The following is a 17,499-nucleotide window of genomic DNA, read 5'->3' as shown; positions in this document are numbered from 1 at the left end:
TAATGGGAGTCACATACAACTCTAGAAGCATCATGAGTGTATTACTACTGTAATAAATTACCACAAACTGAGTGGCTTAAAACAACACAAACTAATTATCTTACAATTCTAGAGGTCTGAAGTCCAAAATAGATCTTATAGAGCTAATATCAAGGTGTTGGCAGGGCTGTGTTCTTTCTGGACACATGGAGAGAATCTGTTTTTTGCCTTTTCCAGCTTCTAGGGGTCACTTGAATTCTGTGTCTCATGGCTGCATCATTCCCACCCCTGTTCCTTTGTTATATCTTCTCTGGTGGTAAGTCTCCTGCCTCCCTCTTATAGAGACCTTTGTGATTATATTGGACCACCCAGGTAATCCAGGATCATAGCCCCATTTCAAAATCCTTAACTTAATCACATCTGCAAAGTCTCTTTTCCTGTGTAAGGCTACACATATACAAGGGGTTAGGACACGGACATCTTTGGGGGGAGCATAATACTGTCTATCACAATTCAGTACTTATTCCCATTCACTTTCATGTTTGAAGAGCTAGAATGATCATTTGAACCAAATTAACAAATAAATACTCATCTTTAGTTGCCACACGTCTGGAATTTAGAGTTACCAAAAAACAAAAACAAAAAACACCTGCCTTAATGTGACTATTCATAGGTATTTAGATTATGTTTGGGAGGAATAAACTCCTGTATGTGCTAAGAGTTTCCTACCCCAAGGCAAAACTCCCCAGGAAGGGGAAGAAAACATTGCAAACAGGAAAAAAATTAAATAACATGCATTTTTTTTCTTTAAGCTAGCAGTTCCATCTTGCCTCTTGCCAAAGAGTAAACTATATATATTTCCCCTCTTCCCCTTCTCGAGCTTTCCTTCCACTGAGTCAATTTAAGACAGTGAAATCAGGTGCTTGAGGGCATGGAATACTTAAGAAGACCATGGATTGAGTTTCTGCTGGACAATTACTAATCTGATGATACTAGGCAAGTTTCTTAATTGAGTCTATGACCTATTTTTTCCACTTAATATTATATTGATATGAGCATTTTCTCATGTCATCAAAAATTCTTGATGATCATTTATGTTAATGCCTGTTCAATGACACAGCCAAAACTAAAGCACAGAAGGGTTACATGATCTGCCTGAGGTCCCAGTGACTTGGTGACAAAGCTGGGAGTAAAACTCACATTTCAAGTTCACTAGCCCTCTGTTCTTTCCAGTTAACTCCTCTGGCTTGAAATTTCAGGCAACAGCTTTAAATAGACACACTCCTATGCCCTCATCTCAGTCCAACCACAATGTACAATCAGCATGTTAAGAGTCAAGCGCGTGGTGTGAAAAACCATAGAATTCTCAAAGTAGATTTGGCGGGATGAGACCTTCTCTTCACACTCTTACATCCCCTCCATCCCAAAACCCCATCCCCCCAACCTCCCAACTCCCACCTTGACCTCTTATGCAGAGCAAGTATTTGGAAGAACAATAAAGAGACCAAGGTTTGTTAGCATAACCATCCACCAAACATAAGCCGTGAAAGTCAACAGAATGAGAGAAAAATGTGATTGTCTTGTATATGCAGGTCTCTGAAAAATCTCAAAGAGTCTCCTTAGGTGTGCCCCTTGGGTCCCAAAAAGCAGAGCAAAAGATGGAAACAAGATCAAGAGGAAGGTACCCCTCAAACCAGAAACTCAAACCTTTTACTCCACCAGTCTTCCAACTCCTCTTCAGTACTGCCAGTTATGAATCAGTGCCCACAGAGACAAACAGAACAATGTTATGCAGGTTAATGTTGTAGTAGCCAAGACAAAAAGGCCTAGTAAGCTTTAGTAAGTTAGAGCTGCTTTAAGACATAATGCCCCCAATTTGCACTGTTGATTTACTAAAAAAAAAAAAAAAAAAAAAAAAATTCATCTGCCTATAAATGCTTTTGAAGTAAACTTCTTCCAGTCAGGTGTATCTCTTTGTCTTGTGTCACAGTCGTGCTTAGCCACAACTGAAACCAGTCAAGAAGATGTTGTCATCTTGCCCTTGGGACCCCTTCCCATTATATAAAGGCTTTGCATGGACCTTGAATATTTACTGCACAGACTCTAACGGCCTTTTATTTCTGACCCCTTGTTCTCCATTGCCTGCTCTTTCACCTCTTGGATTTGAGTCTTGACTGCCTATAACTGAAGTACCTGCCTGCTCCTCCTTCCTTAGCTGAATCTTCTGGATGTGTATCCTTGCAGTAATGGGCCAATGCCTACTTGTCATTTTTGCTCTCTGTGAACATTCTGGCTTAGATATGTGGCCTGACTTACCCTTCCATTTGCATGTGCGTACACACGCGCACACACAAACTCACATGCACACTACTAAACGCTTAATCCCAAGTCCCTCAGTTTACCCTGTCCTACTGCCACCCAGTTGCTAATGTAACTATTTCATGGAGGTGAAAGAACAATGCCCAACAAAGAGAAGAATTTCAAAGAATTCAAACTCTACAATGCTCCACTCTTTATTTTATTTCCTCCCTGCCCTCATGGTACAATGGTTAGAGATCTGAGGCTAATGAATTACCACAGAGCCACTATAATTCAATCTATGATTGCCTAAAATGGCTGGTCTCCTAGCCATTTCCTATTTCCCTATTCTCTAATTCACTTTTCTGCAATCCTCCCTGATCCAAGCTCTGAAGACCCATCTGAAGTCCTGGATCTTCTTCCATGCACAGTCATTAAATGTACTGATGAGTAACTTAAGAAAGCCTCACAAAATGTATATTTCTATTTTTTACATTCTACTATGTCATTGATATTTACCTTGAAATTTTTCACTTTCAATATACAGTTGATGCTATACCTCCATAATTCTCCTTTAAAAGTTAGAAGATAGATAAGAGCTAATCATTGTTTTCCAATATAAGTTCATAAATTGTACAAAAAGAAAATTTAGAAGTAAATATTTGAAAATAAAATGTATGCAATATCAAGTAAACAAGTAAAACCAGAACAGAGAAATTAGTAAACACATTTTATATATTTATATCTTGTTAAAATATCAATTCTAGACCTCACTGGTTCTGTCCATAGTAAATAGTTAAGATCCTGTTCTAAGCATTTTATAAATATGGCCTCATTTAACCCTCTCAACCCTATGAAGTAAAAACATTATCCCCATTTTACAGTTTACTAAAGTCAGTAAATTGTCCAGTCACACAGCTAATAAGTGATGGAGATAGGATTCAAGCCTAAGAAATCTCACTCCAAGTCTGTCTCTTAATTATGTGGCAAATTACTTTACTACCTATTTTTTAACTCTGTCTTGACTCTAATGCATCTCCCACACTTATCACCCTTCCTTAATCTGTTCTACTCACTCATTCTTTCTTCCATTTGGGCACTCTCACAACTTAATAGTTTGTTTTAAAGAGACAGAGAGAGAGATACGTGGATGTATGGATGGAGGGAGAGAGGGAGAGACAGAGACGGAGAGACAGAGACAGAGAGACAGAGACAGAGGGAGAAACTCTGTGCTCTGCCTCTAATCACTATTTGCAGTAAGATCACTCTCTGCTGCCCCCTGGGGATAATTTGGTGAAACCAAAGCTAATATTTTTACAAATCAATTTATTAGCAAATTCAGTAACAGCTACACTGAGATTTTGATTACAAAGTATGTTAACATTCTAACATGTTACTCCACTTCCCAAAGAGAACTTGGATATGGGGGAGGGGGAGGAGTGCTGACCAGAGAAACATCCCTTTTCTGTGGCATTAGAAAGGGGAGGGACAGCTGGGGACCTCCCCAACCCATTTCCCCCTCCTTCCAAACTCCTGACCAGCCCCTCAATCAGTGTTTGAGCCTCCTAATTCCCCTTACACACCGCTTGGTGAATCTTGGTGATGATTTTGGCAACTTCGGGTAAAACTGGCAATTCTCAGAGAAGAAGAAAAAAAAAAACTTCAGAGGAAGTTATGTTATTTTCATCTATGAGTGACAACTGGGACGGGGAAGTCCAGAAGAATACAGAAATGAATTGAAAAGAATGAAAAGCCAAGTCATATACCTTGGCTAAAAACCAATATCCAGGCAAAGTATTCTGAAAAGAGACACATATTATCTAATCTCCAAAACGCCTTAATTACTAGAGTCAAGAAGGAACAGGAACTTTTAAAAATAAATTTTCCAGACTGAGCTCAATGGGATCACCTTAAAAGTTTTAGACAGTATTAAATTAATAAATTATTTCTGTGCAACTTTCTGGTAAAAGAATATGAAACATGAAAATTATATCATTCATAGAAGCTGGTATCTCTCTACAATTTCATTCAATTTTCAATGAAACTTTTTCAGGGAAATGACAAATGTTCTGTTGACCATGGTTTTATTATATCAGTGGCTTAAAATTTGTATTCCCAAACTACATATTTGACCATACTACATATTTGTCTATTTTTTATGACATTCCATAATGTTTTCAATGATTAACCAGAATGTAGTTTAAGTTGGTTAAACTCTCATTAAATTTGGAAGTTTAAGAATGTTAACAATTTTTTTCCTAGTTTTCAGAGTAGCTGTTAAGACCATGGTCCCTAAAGTTGAACTTCCTGGGTTCAAACTTCAGTTTTGCTGCTTAGTTTTTGATTACTGCATTTTTTTTTTCTGTTCTAGAATGTCTATTTGATTCTTTTTTTCAAATCTGCTGTCATTTTTTAATTTCTCATTTTCCGCCAAAATTTTGACTTTGTCTTTTGTCTCCTTGAACACAAAAAGAATATTTTAAAGTATCTGAGAATTCCAGTGTTAGAGTGGCTGTGAGTAAATCTCTATTATCTATTGTTTCTATTGTTTCTTTCTGTGATGTCAGGTTTCCTCATGTGCCAAGCATTGTGTGTTGTTTTCCAAAGTGTAGAAAAAATTTGAGGCCCTGTATGATTTTATCTGTCTCCAGAGAAGATTTTCATTTACTTCTGCCCAGAATCTGAACATTAGCAATCTGGCATCATCTTAATCCAACGTTAAGGACAGATTCTCTAGGCCACCAGGGGCCTGAAAGCTGGATTGTAGTCTACGTGAGGAATGGTTTTACTTTCTCCTTGCCTCCCCACCTCTCCTGCCCCAAGAAACTGTAAAGCACTACTTAACTTTTCAGCCAGCTCATCTAGATCAACAAATATCCCCAAGGTAAAAGTAGTTACAGGTGCTAGCCTCACCAATCTGTATTTCTTTCTTTTTCTGGATATTGACCAGGTAATTCTTCATCACCTTGTGAGTTCTCTGATACCTTCCAACAGATTGATTATTATTATTATTACTATTTCTAGCTTTTCTACTTGTCTTCAGTGGGAAGGTTGGTCTAAATTTCTATCTGGCATTACCTGATACAGAAGTCCCATCCTTTGATTCTTTACTCTTCCTTATCTCCCACAATCCATCAGCAAGTCTTTTTGTTTCCTCCTTTAAAATATTTCCAAGTGGTGGGGGAGGGGGTGTGTGATGAATTGGGAGATTGGGATTGACATATATACACTAATATGTATAAAATAGATAACTAATAAGAACCTGCTGTATAACAAGATTAATTAATTAAATTAACTTTAAAAATATTTCCTAACTTGGCCATTCTACCAATCTCCACTGTATTGGATCAGAAAAAAAAAAAGAGAGAGAGACTAAAGTTCTTAATTCAAAAGCACTTTTTTTAAAATTTAACTTGTGGGCAGTAGCAAAAAGATAAACAGATACCAGAAGCTGAAGAACCCTTGCATTTGGTAGCTGCTCCGTTTTATCCCACCTTTCTGCAATCTGCTCTACTAAAATCTTTGTTTATTTTGGTCACTTGTAGACTTGACTATGTTAATGAAACATAAAAGCTCAGATATTCCATACATCAAATTTAAGAATTTTAAAAGTCAGAAGTCCTACATTATTTTTCCTTGAAATCATTTATGCTGTATTAACATCTGTCTAAATTATGTTTCTGTGACTATTTTCCTACTAGTGACGTTTCTTTCTTGTATGCTTTAATTCATCTTATTTAATATACTGCCAATAATTTCGGAGTGGTTTACTATGACTTGAAAGTGTGTCTAGGGGAATTTTCTAATGAATATTTTTACGATCCTCTCACATTTGTCGGTGGGGGGGAAGGTTATGAGACTGTTTAGATGTTGAACGCTCTGTATCAAAAAAAGGAAGTAGATAAGATCTATCTGGTTTAGTGTTTCTACATTTTCCTTAGGTGAACATGATAAAGCAGTCATACCGATAAGAAGTGGTGCCCTGGTTCTAACAAATTTGTCCTAGGCCAATTATGACTGAGCTCCTGCTGGAGATGCACCAACCTTGGGGAGAATGAATCAGAGATGAGCTTCATCACCTAATGATGAAGCTAATAGGTGATATATGAAGCATTAGGTGATATATCATCACCTAATGATATATAAACCCTAATTTTTCAAAACGAAAACCCCAGAACCAACGGCAGTGGGAACACAGCAGCCACACTTCCATCTTCCAAAGCAAATCATCACCACAGTATCTATCATGAGGCATCTCCATCCAGAGGGAGGAAACCCGGACCATTAGAATGTCTTGGGAGAAACTTTTGGGAGAAGAGATGTGGGCAGTGATGTGAAAGGTAGGCTGCTTTTATCTTTGTCCATTGTGCATGTATTAAATAATCTCTCTTCTAAGGTAATGCATTTTATGACTGCTTAAATCTGGTTTGCTGACGTGAGAGGATCAAGAAAAAAGAGAAATAAACTATTACTACCGCTAAAAGAGTTAAGCTTTCCCAGGAATATGTCATCAGGTATTTAACTTAAATTTTAACTTGGGCCCATTTGGAAGCAAATAACAACTCCTTGAGCCCTGGGGTATCAGTATTATTCAGAATCAGACTCAGATTGGAACTAGTTTTGGAGAAGTGCCATGCTGAAAGGAATCTTTTTAAAAATCTTACTTATAGTCTCTTATTCCACTGTTATTCTTCTTCCAAAAGATTGTCCCTTTATTCAAGTATAAATATTAGGTAACTCAGGGCTTCCCTGGTGGCGCAGTGATTGAGAGTCCGCCTGCCGATGCAGGAGACACGGGTTCGTGCCCCGGTCCGGGAAGATCCCACATGCCGCGGAGCGGCTGGGCCCGTGAGCCATGGCCACTGAGCCTGCGCATCCGGAGCCTGTGCTCCGCAACGGGAGAGGCCACAACGGTGAGATGCCTGCGTACCGCAGAAAATACATATATATATTAGGTAACTCAGTTATGCTCTATATACACCAATTTGTATCTCTATTAAATGGGATTAAACACAATGACTTTAAGAGGCCATTTGAAATAATTCTCCTGCAAGGCAAAGAGATGCATGATATAAAATATACTTTCTATAAAAAGAAACAAAAAATGGAGAGGGATCAAAATATATTTTTAATGTTATTATTATAAAAGTAGTATCTTCTTTGCGAAAGCAATTGAAACAGTAGCACAAAGTTATATAAAGTAAAAAATGAAACTGTTCCTCCAAATGCTCCAATTTCTACCTGCCTTCTCATTTCCACTCTCCATTTGTGGTAGACAGAACAATGTTTCCCCCAAACATGTCCATCCTAATCCTCAGAACCTGTGAATAGGTTTCTTATGGCAAAAAGGACATTGCTAACGTGATTAAGTTAAGGAGTTTAAAGGGGGGAAATTATTTTGGATTATCTAGTTGGGTCCAATATAATCACAAGGACCCTTATAGGGGAAAGAGGGAGGGAAGCAACTCAGAGTCAGAGGGATGAAAGGCGCTACATTGCTGGCTTTGAAGATGGAGAAAGGAGACAAGAGCCAAGGAATGCAGGCTGCCTCTAGAAACTGGAAAAGGCAAAGAGGCAGATTCTCCTCTAGAACATCTAGAAGGAACACAGCCTTGCTGATACCTTGATTTTAGCCCAGTTAAAGCCATTTCAGATTTCTGACCTCCAGAACTGTAAGACAATAAATTTGTAAGACAAGAGTTGTTTTAAGCCATTAAACTGCTGTATTTTGTTAGAGCAGCAACAGAAAATCAATACACTGTTTAACCACTGTTATGCTTGTATAGTCTTCCACAATAGGTACAAAGGCCTGCTATGATTTTTTTTATTATTCTTTCTCCTTTATCAGTCCACTCCTAATATTTGTTGGGCCCATGTGAGAGTACAGATGGAGGCCCACATAGCACATGTCTAAATATTTTAAAGTTATAAATCAAGCTAACAAATTGTTAAATAAAGTGTGTTTTATCCTCCTACCTTAACAAATAGAACTTCAAAACAAAAAAGTTTTAAAATGTAAACCTATGATTTGTATAAGGCCAAATGTTGGCAAAATATCAGAGATGGTCAAATTCAATTACTATTATGTAACTCTGAGTCTTCTCTTGATTGTCTATCTATGTTCGAAAGAGTCATAAAACGTATATAATTCATAAGCCACTGTGTAATTATGTCATAAATCCTTTTCTTGTTTCTATACAATTCAGTTTTCCTCCTCAGTAAACTGACCATTAATATGCTTTGCCTAGCCTTTTCTCCTTCTACTTGAGTTAAACTATAATCTTTGTTGATATATTGAAGTTCCTTATATTCAAGATATTAATCACCTCAGCTACCTCCTGGCTTGGGCCCACCCCATCTGTCTGCTTCCAATAGTTTAAAAGAAGTTAAAAGGCTACATATTTTATTTTAAACTTTGTCTCAAAGACAGCATATAGAATTACCTAATGAATTTGAATGTTGCATTTTCATTGTGTTTGTTTATGTTGTTTACCAATGTGAGAATCGTATCATTTTATGGGTTAGTTTAAACTATTTATATTTATTATATTGCTGTGATATTAGATCATATTTCAGCCATCTTATTTCCAGTTATCTATTTACCATACTTTTAAAATTTACTTATCTTTTTCTAATACTCCCGTTAGAAGAATTCCATTTTCTCATTCTATTTTAAAAGATCTACATCCTATTTTTATTCTTACGGTGGATAGCCCAACTTAATAAGATTCATATTTATGCTTATTTTTTCTATAAAGTTTTAAAGTTTATCAATATCTAAAACTTCTTTCCACCACGAAGCCAAGACAAATACCCAAGCTCATGTTCATTTTCCTATGGTCTTGTGCACCTCCAGTCCACACCCACCTCATAATGATATCCTCTGTAAACAGGTTACTCAAAATATGGTCCCTGAACCAGCACTAGTCTACAAACTGTTTGATATCAGTTTTGATATTTTTAGAAAAAAGAACTTTGTGCCAGAGTCTAAATCATCTGTATTTCTAAGCACACAGTTTAGTCCAGCTTACTTTTTTTTTTCCCTAACAAGATATTATCAAAAAAAAAAAAAAGGAAACGGTGTATTCATTTATCTTCCTGCATATGCTTCTTGTTTCATCCAGATGGATAACAGACACTTCTTGGACTTGCACTTAGAGTAGCAGTGGTTTAGACTAGAGTTTTAGTTCTGGGTTGTTAGAATATGCTTTTGTGTGTCATTGCTTATTTAGTCAACAGTAAAATATACTGAGCTTGATGTTCATTTTCTCCAGTGCTTTAGTAATGCTACTTTATTATTTTCCCACATTCAGTGCTGCTACCCAGAAGATTTAATCTGACTCCTATTGCTTGGTAGTTGACTTGCATTTATCCTCTGGAAATTTTTAACATTTGCTTTTTGTACTTGGTGCTCTAAAATGTTAATTTACCATGACTAGGCATAAAGTTTCTTTCATCTATTCTGTTGTATAAGCCCTTTCAAACTGAGGTTTCTCATCTCCCATTCTGGAAATTTTTTCAATAATTATTTTTTAAAATACTAACTTTCCTCCATTTATTTTACAGTGACTCCAATAATACTGATACTAACATTTCTTCTTCTACTCCCCACAGCTCTTAATTTTTTTATGTTTCATTTTATTACCCCTTCCCAGCGCTTTCCTAGACTGTTCTTTAACTTGATCATCCAGCTCACCATTTTTTTTGGCTGTATTCATTCTGCTATTCAATTATCAAGTCCATCCACTGAGATCTTTACTTCAACAATAATACATTCATATCCAGTATCTCCAATTGGTTCTTCTTTGAAGCTTCCTGTTTCATGTTTTTCATGTTCCCCATTATCTCTCTGTGAATATTCACTGGTTTTATTTTAAATTCTTTGTCTACCAGATCTGTTCACTCTGATTACCTCTAGAATGGTTTTTTTTACTTTTATCTTTTTTTTTTTTTTTTTTTTTTGGCTTGTGGGTTTGTAATGTAAGTTTGTGAGCTCATATTATCATGGTAAAATCAGTTAGTTACATTGGCAAATAACAGATACAGGTACAGGGTGAGAAGAGTGAATTAAGCCCTAGCTTGTAGTAGTTGGGCAGTAGAGGGGTACCCCACAGCATGAAGACCATCTTGTATTACATTCTGGGCTCAGCCACTCCTTCTATGCCCTCCACTCATGAGATCTGCCTATCAGGTAACTGCCTTGTACTTCTATCCAAGCATCCTTTCTAAAAGTAATCACAAAACATTCTTTGAAATGTATTGTCCAGCTCATGACGGAGGGTGAGTAAGGAGGTTGGAGGGAATATTCCAGAACCTAACTGCACTCAGCTGCAGCTAAATACCCCAGGATTCACTTAGTCACCCTAGGCTCTGCTGTTCCTACCAATTCAACCATCAATGTTAACTGCACTGCTCTTAGGGTCTCCATACTTCATGACACGTAGATGGCACAGCAATGTTGATTATAACCTCCCTCAGCATAAAGAGTTCTAGTTTTGCCATGTTTCACTCAAATGACTAGAGCAGGTTTGTCCCACCTTTCTCAAAAATCTCTAGAAAAATCATTTGTATTTAGAGCAAAACCTGAAATATAGCTTTTCTACGAGCATATGCTCTCACAACAAGTGCAGATAAGAAACTCCTCATTAAAAAAAAAATTTTAACCTTTTAATCTATGTGCAGAAAAGAGTTAACATAGTAGGCCTGTGACTGCTATCCTTAAAAAGTCTTGCTTGCAAGATTGGCCTCTGAGAACTTGATTAGGAAACGTCCCCTAAATGATAACAGTGGCTCAGTGGACCTAAACTGTTTGTACAAACAATGTGGTTTAGGCTGAACATCTGCTTTCCTTCTGTGAGTCTGGAATTTCAGTGACCACAGTCAGCCACACAAGCGCTATGTGCTATATGACCAGCCCACGATAAAACACTGGAGTCCTAGGCTCAGGTGAATGTTCCTAGTGGACATTTCACACGTGTCGTTATAGTTCACTGCTGGCAGAATTGAGTGTATCCTGTGCAACTCCCCTGGGAGAGGACTCGTAGAAGCTTGTGACTGGTTTCCTCCAGACTTCACCTTGAGTGCCCTTCCCTTTACCAATTTTGCTTCATATCCCTTCACTTGGATAAATCATAGCCATGAGTACACCCATATATTGAGTTCCGTGAGCCCACCTAGTGAATCACCAAATTTGAGGAGTCGTCTTGGGGACCACTGACACAATCTACCTGTGATTGAGTTAAAGAACCTGAATATATCTCAACATCTCTGCCTCTGGAATGTCATCTCGTCTATTCAGGGTGCCAGAGAACACACCATTCACTTCCAGTCAGGCAGTGAAGATATAAATTAGAGGCATACTATTGATACAGTGTAAACTTGCCCATCAAAATGAGCTTGCCTAATAGGTAATAAGAATTTAAATGTTAATGAATTATCTGTGAGAACAGCAAAATGCTTTTTTCCAACAACAGCAAAAATAAAAACGGAATAATATAAAAACACACGTTGAAGAGAGTTCTAAATATTTTAATAGCACTAGTATGGCAGAGAGAGCAAATACACAGTTACAAGTGAGAACAACTGACTACGTGAAACAAGTGTTTTTCTCTTTATTGAGAAAAACAACCTTGAAGGAAGTGAAGCTCTACACTCCTCCTCCTCCAAACCCAAATCATTCTAAGAGCTCACCTCCTACACGTGATCAAGGTCTGACATTTAATCTCCAGATCTTTCTAGAAATCTGTTAGTACAGGAGGCATAGCCTTAAAAGAAAGCTCAAAAAGCTTATCTGAAGGGAAAAAAAATACCTGTTAGAGATATTCTCTAAAGATACATTAATGAAATATAAACTGAAACTAAGTGATTGATGAGCTCCCAAGGAAGAGAATTATAAGAATTATGTCTCTGTTGTTTCTTGAATGATGGTCAAATAATAAATTTCAAGAATAACAATTTATAACCTAATTAGGAAATTAGGTGGACAAATCATACATCATGTTACATATGTGTGCTGTAAATTTGTGTCAACATGTTAGGTGATATGTAATTTAATTTTTTAATCAGCTGTTGCACAGAAAAATTTAAAAAGTATAATTAAATGCATTTTTAGTTTATAGTATTCACTCAGATAGTAGTTATTACAATTCAAGCAATTTAAGTTACACGTGGAAAGCTCTTCCATGTTACTCTCATTCATACAATGTGTCTTCCTAATACAAGACTTTGAGATCCAAATTAGATTATAACCACGTTTTTCTGATTCCTGGCACCCAGGTCAATTCCTGGCATGGCACGCAATCAATAAACATTAATTACTGTTGTTTAAAACAAGGGGGAAAGTATGGTAGGAAAAGGTCTTGTGTAAATTGGACACTGAGACCTAATCCATTACCTCTCTCTACGTTTTCCTAGAATCTCTGCCCTTGCTTCTGTTAGAGCTTTCAAACCATTTCTAGCCTAGGATGAGAGTTAATCTATGTGTATTCTATGCTTGCTAACTCTCTGATGTTACCGATTCTGCCTACAATGTTTTCCTTCTTCATGTCTTGATGGATTCCCTAAACTTAACACTTACAGAACTTGGACATAAATTGAGATCACTCTGAATTCTATGGCAATTCGTTATAGAGACAGACATCACTGAAGGAATAATTGAGATGATCCTGTCCTAATGGTAAGATCCCACCCCTGTTCTACCTATGTTCCTTGCATTCTTATTAGATAAACATGACAGTATAACTATAGCATTTAGGTCAGATAGGTTTTAGCAATGAAAGCTGGTTCTAAGGAGTGTATATAAAGTATGTAATGCCCTCCCAAATCATATTAAATAGCAAAATCTTGTTAACTTTGTGGTGAACTACCTCCTAAGCTGTCAAACAGAAGGTACTTTTTCTCAGAAGGATGACTATAAACACATCCTGAACTCTGCTGATTTTCACAACATAACCAGATTACTGACCTTTACCAAAGATCATGAATATCCACTGGATGAGGAAATATCCTGAGTGGAAGGAAAATTCTTAAGCCTCCTAAAGTCCAGCTGTTACATTAAGGGAGGGTAATAGTTTGGCTCTGCTTAACCTGCAGCCACAGGCAATCTAAGCCCTAACGCTTTACCGTGACTCCTCTATAATAGGGTTGAAATTTACATAGGACATTCCAGCTATCCTGCATGGTAGTCTGAGGGCTCTGAATTTACACAGGGAACCACACATCATCTTAAAATGCTCTATTAAACAGGACTCTTGGCTGCCATCAAATCCAAGTCAAATCAGTTTCAGTAAACAAGGAGAGGAGCATACTGACTTGTGTGATTGGACAGCAGAGGGACAGAGAACATGATTCAACATAGGTCATCAGGAGTCACGCCACCTCCCATCCCCACCTGTCAATACTGTTTTTCTTTCTGTGTTAGCTTCATTCCCTCTTAAATCCCCATAGGTATCCTTCATGTAGCAGTGAAGACTAGCCATCAGCCATCATGAGTGTAGGCCTCACATTCCAACATCATGACACAAGGTTTAATGGTAGAGCCAGCTGCCTGTCCAACTTTAACATCATGACTGGCTTGGTTGCGATCACCTGCACATTACCCAAGTAATCGTTATTGTCATAACACACACAATGTATAACCAAATCCCACCTCCTGTGACCAGAAGAGTGGAGTTCTTTAATTGATAGGCCTATTAGAACCACATAGAGTGGATGTAGGAGGTTCCTCCCTACACAAGGGATGCCAACCAGCTAAAAATAACTTATGCATACATTCACTTCAAATGTCTATATCGAAGCCAAAGCTGGCTAGAGTCACTGCCAGAATCCATCCTTTTTTTACTCCATCCTGGCCACATTGGCCTCCTTGCTATTCTTCAAACAAACCATACACACTCCTGTCTCTGAGCCTTCACACTTCCACCTGGAATACTTCCCCCAGATAATCACATGGTTATTCCCTCACTCCCTTAACATCTGCGCTCAAAAGTCACCTTATCAGTGAAAATCACACTAAAATGGCAACATTCCTGCGTCTCTACACACATACACATCTAACCTCCCTACCCAGCTTTAGCTTTTTCCTAAGCATTTTTCATTATCTAATATACCCTTATTTTACTTACTGTCTCAAGACCATAACATATGAGAACAGAAACTTTTTTGTTTCATTTACTGTCTTACACCTCCAGCTCTTAGTACAGTGCCTAGCACGGATATTTGATGAATGAACAAATGGTGGAATTGACCAGGGGTGCCTAATCACTCTCAGTATTAGATAATGTACACTACAGTATTATACAGGCAGGAGTACAAAACAGTACAGTCCATGAATACAGTCCTCATTTATCAGCCTCCCTGGGGTACCACAGCTTAGTGAGTATGTCTTGACCTCAGTGCTGTGGAACTAAACCAAGTGTGGGTTTTCCACAGTTCTCTGGGAGGAGTGCTAAGATGCCCTTAGATCAATTCAAGCCCTATCTCACATCCTTGTTTTGTCTATGGAATCTGCATGACTAAGTAGCTGCTTGGTTTCCTAATTCACACTCCTTTTTCCCACTAGGACTTAAATCCTATTCTGAATGGTATCCCTGACACCCTGCCTATCCAGGAGGATCCTGACTCCTAATCCAAAACCGTTAGCTAGGGTACTACTTTATGCAGACAGACCACCTGGAACAAAGATGCTGCCTACAGTCAGAGGCAGAATATTGCCAGAAAACAGATAATACTATTACAACATTCATCCACCAGACTGGATTCCCTTCAATACTGATTTGGCCTGATTTTCCTGGACTTTGACAATTCCCTGGGTACCCGATGATTTCCTTTGCAGTTCCACAACAGAGTTATTTCCCCTACACTAATTCCTCCAGTTTCTAGCTTTTTCCCTCTGACTAGCAGGCCTCACAGCTATGAATGCCTCATGCAGGATTACAAAACGAGTACTGTGATGTCTATTAATCCCTGAACACCTCTCAAACCCTTGTAAGAACTGGCAAAAGTCCTTCATGCTCGGGTTTATCTCCACACCTGGGACCCCAAAGTTAGAAATGAAATAGCACATATGAAAGCACTTTCAAAGTTCAGAGTTGTCTGCAAATGTACCCACATACACATTCAGTGAAGAAAAGATAGACTGTTTAAAAAATATCGTTGAGACAAATGGCTAACCATTTGGAAAAGAGTAAAGCTGAGGGCTTCCCTCGTGGCGCAGTGGTTGAGAGTCCGTCTGCCGATGCTAGGGGAAACGGGTTCGTGCCCCGGTCCGGGAAGATCCCACATGCCGCGGAGCGGCTGCGCCTGTGAGCCATGGCCGCTGAGTCTGCGCGTCCGGAGCCCGCATACCGCAAAAAAAAAGAAAAAAAAAAAAAAAAAGTACCATTAGAAAGTCAAAAGTAAACAAGTTGGGAAAAATATTTTTAAAACATGACAGACAAGAGATCAACATTCTCAATAACGAAACAGTTATTACAAATCAATTTTCTAAGTGAATAACCTAATAGAAAACGTGATTACAAAAATAAATATAAATGACCAAACAAAATCTCAAAATATGTTTATCTTCTTTAATAATCAGGAAAATATTACCTAAAACAAAAAAGTTTTTTTTATTTTTTCATCTATGTATGGCAATATTATATAACATTATAATACCCTACTTTTATAATGCCTGTTTTGATGCTATAGGGAGTAATTTGTTGCAATTTCTTTAGAAGATGATTTTTCTACAGAAATATGAAAAATAAAAGTGCACACACCTGGGCTTCCCTGGTGGCGCAGTGGTTGAGAATCTGCTTGCCAATGCAGGGGACACGGGTTCGAGCCCTGGTCTGGGAGGATCCCACATGCCGCGGAGCAACTAGGCCTGTGAGCCACAACTACTGAGCCTGCGCGTCTGGAACCTGTGCTCCGCAACAAGAAAGGCTTGTTAGTGAGAGGCCCGTGCACCGCGATGAAGAGTGGCCCCCGCTTGCCACAACTAGAGAAAACCCTCGCACAGAAACGAAGACACAACACAGCAAAAATTAATTAATTAATTAATAAACTCCTACCCCCAACATCTTCTTTAAAAACAAAAAAAGTGCACACACCTTATGCACCTATCAAGTCCTCTTCTAGGAATTTATCCTACTTCCACAAGTGTGCAAAGATATCTATTCATGAGTGCTCACTGTAGCATTGTTGTAATAACAAAACCTAATTAGTGATCAATAAGACACTGGAGATATAAACGGAATAATATGCCTCCATTAAAAACAATCATGTAGGAAAATGTTACTATGACAATGTGAAAACCACATGGGAACAATGATAACAAGAGAAGAGGCCACCCTCTCATATCTAACTAGTGCTTGGAGTGAATGAGGACTTTGTGTTTTTATGGTAGTTTAGGGTTTGTTTGTTTGTTTGTTTTTTTAAATCATGTAGGTCGGTACGTATTGATATAAAAAGACTTCCAAATATATTGTTTAAAAAATTTTAAAGGCTTTAGAACAGTATTTTGAGTTAAAATACATACATGGTAATATATATATCCAGAATGTCTGGATGTTTACAATGAAGTGTTTTCTTTGGAGGAGAGAGACTAGGGGAAGGAGGAAAGCCTCAAAGCCCAATGCAAAGATCAACAAAAAATTAGCCGGCCGGCAGTAGGTCAGGCTACTCTCCAAGTCGTTGGTCCTGTTCATTAACTTTTCTGTAACATTAATTCAAGAATTGCCCTTATCAGTCACTGAACAACCTGGGGAATCGCTCAAAAGACCGTGCGTTAACATTGGTATGCTGTTTGCTGCTAAGGTTTTAGAAGACCATCGTCTTTTAAGCAGGAATATCTTACAGATACTCATTTTGTCATGATACCTGTATCTCCCATTCCAGCAGTGATCGGTTTGAATTGCTCTGAAAAGAAACTTTTGAAATAAGATGTCATTACATAACTTCAATGAAACAACTCGAACACTTGTGCAAACTGTTTTTTTTATTTTATTCTGTAAGAAATCTCTAAAATTTAATGACATTTCCTGCAACTGTAGAGAAGGCTGAATGAAATATGAACAGGCGCTTTTTCAACTACATTTCTCACCAGCCCTTTTCATTGTTGAGAAAGTGTTTTTCCTAGTGATTTGTACAACGTTAACGTCCGTGAGACAACCAGAAACTGTGAAGAGCAAACTGGCCTGAAACCCACCAGAGCTGCACAGGTTTTCTTCTTCATTTGAGCCT

The sequence above is a fragment of the Grampus griseus genome, assembly GCF_964374135.1.
Source record: "Grampus griseus genome assembly, chromosome: 5".
Classification (NCBI taxonomy): domain Eukaryota; kingdom Metazoa; phylum Chordata; class Mammalia; order Artiodactyla; family Delphinidae; genus Grampus; species Grampus griseus.
The sequence above is the reverse complement of the archived record's forward strand: the minus strand, read 5'-3'. Positions refer to the sequence as shown.